Consider the following 5,304-nt stretch of genomic DNA (forward strand, 5'->3'; position numbering starts at 1 on the left):
CAGCGGGTAATCTCGCCTACTCTGAGGTCGTCGTGAACGTGAATTGTATGAAAATTCAATCGAATTTCATAAAAATCGCTCAAAGGCAAAAAAAACAAAGTCTAGAGGAGAGTGCGTTCGAACACAACAATATTCATATTATAACGTATATAAATGATAAATATACCGCGACACGCGCGACTCCGTATCGTCGCGAAAAATCGTTCGCGAACGCGTCTTATGCGCCTCACCAGTGGTCTCTGCTGCGTCGCGTGTCTATATTCTCTTTTTACACTCTTCTCCTTCTTCTATCACATTTTACTCGATCGCGAAAAAGACTCTCGCTAGACGATCTCGCGCTCCGGTTAACTTTAACGCCCGTCCGAGAAGAATTTTCGGGGACTGGACGACCGAAGCGGATCTCGCGCGGTCTCGCGATCGACAGTGAAGAGAAGTGCAGAAGAGGAAAAGAAGACACGACAAACACACACCATGGGGCGACCGACGCGTTCGTTTCAACGCTTTCGCACAAAGTCGGCGGCGGTTATATATTTATATCATTATATTCCGGCGGACGGGACGCGACGTTCGAAAGCCTCGCCAAAGAGGAGCTCCTGCCTCTTCCTCTCTCTTTTCTACGAGAAAAGATAAACGTATTTTACGGGGATACGGAAACGTTACCACGTGGTGTCACACACGATCGTCCGTCTCTTCTCTATAGCAGAAACCGATAAAAATACACCTCCCGAAAGAGAGTATATGGTGATTCTTTTTATATATATATATATATTTCGAAATACAACTGAACGTGGCGGAAGCGCACGGTGGTGGTCCAGCGAGGACACGCGACGACGGGGAATAAGAACTATTCGACCCGTTACGAATACGCATGCTCGTCCCGCACGATTTTAACACACACCGTGTTTTTCTCCAGTCGTCAAAGCGTTCGTGCGTCGAATTCGAAAAATAAAAAAAAAGAAAAACACCTTTTCTCTCTCTCGGGGTAAAAGAGTCGATGTGTATTGTGTATAAAGGTTCTGCGAGAAGTCTCGTTTTGACGTGTGTTCCGCCGATAACGACGATCCTCCGAAACGGGGATACAGAAACGTTACACCTCACAACACGATCTCCGTCTCTTCTCTATAGCAGAAACCGATAAAAATACACCTCCCGAAAGAGAGTATATGGTGATTCTTTTTATATATATATATTTCGAAATTCAACTGAACGTGGCGGAAGCGCACGGTGGTGGTCCAGCGAGGACACGCGACGACGGGGAATAAGAACTATTCGACCCGTTACGAATACGCATGCTCGTCCCGCACGATTTTAACACACACCGTGTTTTTCTCCAGTCGTCAAAGCGTTCGTGCGTCGAATTCGAAAAATAAAAAAAAGAAATACACCTTTTCTCTCTCTCTCGGGGTAAAAAGAGTCGATGTGTATTGTGTATAAAGGTTCTGCTGCGAGAAGTCTCGTTTTGCCGTGTGTTTCGGTAACGACGATCCTCCGAAACGTACATCTCATTCGTAAGAGAGGAAGAAAACAATCTCCCTGGGGCCAGTCGGTAATATACCGACATACGACGTGTCGTGCACATCCGTCTCACGCACGGTATACAAAATATGAATAAAACGTGTGTAGTCTCTCTCTCTCTCGACTTCTTAATATTTTCTTTCACCTCTGACGCATCATTTCAGGTGACGTCGGGAGCGCGGGAAAAAAAATTTTTCTAAACACACGAAACCGTTCATCTCACGAACAGCCGAAAAAGTTGTCGCTCAGATCCATATCGCAGTGGAGCGGTATCCGCGGGCGGTCGTAATTGAACGACGCACGACGCCGCGAACACTCACGCGAGTCCATACAAACGATTCCGATCGTTTTGCAACAACTAGAACGTACACTGTCCGTGAAATTCACAGAATTTTCGCGTGTCCGCGACAAACGCCGACGAGACACCCATCGTTCGCTCGTACGTAGCATCCTTCTCTTAACCCGACTCAGAAACGTTCTTTGCGCCCTTCGGTAAAAAAACGTTCGATCCGAAGAGGTGAACGACGGCGGGGATTTGACAGAGCTACGCAAGCAGTGTATGGTACGTAAACGACCCTCAGCCAGGCGTGGTCCAGGAATTGTATCCGTGGACCGCAATGTGCGTTCGAAATGTCGATGTTCATGTGTCCTGCAGTTCACACGTTGACGCGCAATTAGCTGCGTTCTTCATCGACCCACGAGCCAAGTGATCCACCGTTCAGGGTAATCGTATAAATTTTATATTTCACATATATAATTTTATTCTCATTTGTTCGACCTAATATCTCTCTTCTTTCAAAGAGAAGATAAAAGTTGATACCTGAATCTCCGACCAGCGCGCGAAGGAGATTCAGGCGTCGCCTTGGAGACGACACCGAAGCCTTTCGAGACGAAAAACGTTCAAGTAATATGTATATATTTCTCGACGTTCCGGGCGTATAGTGCATTCAAAAACCCGCGAAAGACGCAGAAGACTCGCACGCGTGGAAACGACGGGGATATATTTTGTATCCTACCCGATACTGAATCCATCGCGTGCAGTCGACCCTCGCGTTCTTCCGATCAGACGCATCTATTGTTGCGCGCATGTTTTCGCGTCGCATCGCGCGAAACGTTGCACGAATCGTACCGATCGATCGATTGAAAGCAAATAATGAAAAAAGACTTCACAGCTGGCTCTTTGCCGGTCATTCGTCCCATGTTATCTCTTGCCGCGAAATTGGCGCGCAAGAGTTGGGTGTCAGACGCGCGGCTTTAAAACGAGCTTCACGGCCGGTCCCTTCGTTACCGCTTTCGTTCTTTCTCTCGGAACGACCATGAACGAACACGACGAGCGACGCTACGGCATACACACGTCCACGGATTCGATTAAAAAAACAGACTTCACAGCTGGCTCTTTGCCGGTCATTCGTCCCATATTATCTCTTGCCGCGAAATTGGCGCGCAAGAGTTGGGTGTCAGACGCACGGCTTTAAAACGAGCTTCACGGCCGGTCCTCTCAATTCCGTGTACGGTACACGCAAGATGCGGGTTCCACTTCCAGACTACCCGGTCCCTTCTCTCTACGAGAATCGATAGTAGAAGAACGGCTCGAAAACGCGTCTCAGAGACTAGGGGAAAAGAAGCGGTATGCGAGCGAAACGAAAACGCATTATGGAAACGTCGCGAAACAATGTTCGACGGTTGCTCGGTTCCAATCGTGCGGCCGTTTCAATTTCTCGTGCGCTTCACCGTCCCTCCGTAACTCTGGCCGATCGCGTATACCGAAGAGCCGACACGCGCAAAAACCACAGGCATTGTATACTGTATATATATATGTTACAGTCACAGCCTTCGCGCGTTTTACTCTCCGACGCGGGGTTTCCACGACGAAAGAGAGACAGTTTCGTGGCGGGTGACTCGGCCGAATCGCTACGACGGGTATTTCTATTATAGAACGAATCATCGCCACCCTTTACCAGTGCCCGACGAAGGAATCACAAGGTCATCTGGAGTTTACAATGCCAGCGACGGTAATTCCAACGAAGACCCGATAAGTCAACTCATCGTTCTATTTCTCCCCGTACAGAAAAGCGAATCGACGCTAACGCACCTCGCGCAAGCACGAACGTTCTCTTCGCGTGGATCATCCCATCGTCGAAAGATGTAAAGACGCATTGGAGATCGTGGTCTCTGGCGGGCTCATTGCACGCCCCACTGCATATCTTTCCTCGAATCGAGAATGATTCGTCCACTAAGGCTGCGAAACTACGCGTCGAGGAAACTAGGGGAAAGAAGCGGGATGCGAGCGAAACGACAATACATTATGGAAACGTCGCGAAACAATGTTCGGCGGTTGCTCGTTTCCTCCTGCGGACGTTTCATTGCTCGGGCGCTTCACGTCCCTCCGTAACCTTCGCGCGATCGCGTGCCCCGGAGAGCCGGCAACCGGTGAACCACAGGCGTATAAACTATAGTCTTCTATAGCAAGCCTTCGGCGGTTACTCTCCGACGCGGGGATTCCACGACGAGAGAGAATTTCGTGGCGGGTGACATCGGTCGAAACGCTACGACGGGTATTTCTATTATAGAACGAATCATCGCCACCCTTTACCAGTGCCCGACGAAGGAATCACAAGGTCATCTGGAGTTTACAATGCCAGCGACGGTAATTCCAACGAAGACCCGATAAGTCAACTCATCGTTCTATTTCTCCCCCGTACAGACAAGCGAATCAACGCTATCGCACCTCACGCATGCACGAACGTTCTCTTCGCGTGAATCGTCCCATCGTCGAAAGATATAGCCGCTTGGAGATCGTGGCCCATCAAGTTCTTCCGTAACTCCTGCGCGATCGCGTACCCCGGAGAGCAGGCAACCGGTGAACCACAGGCGTATAAACTATAGTCTTCTATAGCAAGCCTTCGCGTTTACTCTACGACGCGGGGATTCCACGACGAGAGAGATTTTCGTGGCGGGTGACACGGCCGAATCGCTACGACGGGTATTTCTATTATAGAACGAATCATCGCCACCCTTTACCAGTGCCCGACGAAGGAATCACAAGGTCATCTGGAGTTTACAATGCCAGCGACGGTAATTCCAACGAAGACCCGATAAGTCAACTCATCGTTCTATTTCTCCCCGTACAGAAAAGCGAATCGGCGCTATCGCACCTCACGCAAGCAGGAATGATCTCTTCGCGTGGATCGTCCCATCGTCGAAAGATGTAAGACGTACAGAAATCGTGGTCCATCACGATTATTCGTAACTCTCCGAGTCGCGTATCTGAGAGTAGGGCAAACGGAGAACCACAGGCATAAATAATACTATATATTTCTTATATATAGTTAGCCTTCGCGTTTTACTCTCCGACATGGGGATTCCACGACGAGAGAGAGTTTCGTGGCGGGTGACTCGGCCGAATCGCTACGACGGGTATTTCTATTATAGAACGAATCATCGCCACCCTTTACCAGTGCCCGACGAAGGAATCACAAGGTCATCTGGAGTTCACAATGCCAGCGACGGTAATTCCAACGAAGACCCGATAAGTCAACTCATCGTTCTATTTCTCCCCGTACAGAAAAGCGAATCGACGCTATCGCACCTCGCGCGAGCACGTAACTACTCTTCGCGTGGATCGTCCCATCGTCGAAAGATGTAAGACGCACGGAAATCGTGGCCCATCAACGTTTTTTTGTAACTCTGCCGATCGCGTATCACAGAGCCGAGACGCACATACCACAGGCGTATAATACCGTTTTCTTTCGTATGGTAAGCCTTCGCGTTTACTCTTCGGCGCGGGGT

The 5,304-nt window shown here is 49.3% G+C and overlaps 2 non-coding genes across 2 annotated transcripts in view; both read right to left on the reverse strand.

Annotated features, from left to right (window-relative positions):
• Positions 1 to 30, reverse strand: part of LOC143176359 (large subunit ribosomal RNA) — a 4,007-nt gene extending 3,977 nt beyond the window's left edge. Inside the window, exon 1 of the ribosomal RNA XR_013000917.1 lies at positions 1 to 30. This exon is cut by the window's left edge and continues 3,977 nt beyond it. This is a non-coding gene — a ribosomal RNA (large subunit ribosomal RNA).
• A 2,056-nt stretch (positions 31 to 2,086) lies between these two features.
• Positions 2,087 to 2,241, reverse strand: LOC143176361 (5.8S ribosomal RNA). The gene has a single exon (XR_013000919.1). It is a non-coding gene; the product is annotated as a 5.8S ribosomal RNA (ribosomal RNA).
• Positions 2,242 to 5,304: the final 3,063 nt, after the last annotated feature.

Source organism: Nomia melanderi, unplaced genomic scaffold (assembly GCF_051020985.1).
Source record: "Nomia melanderi isolate GNS246 unplaced genomic scaffold, iyNomMela1 scaffold0505, whole genome shotgun sequence".
Lineage (NCBI taxonomy): Eukaryota > Metazoa > Arthropoda > Insecta > Hymenoptera > Halictidae > Nomia > Nomia melanderi.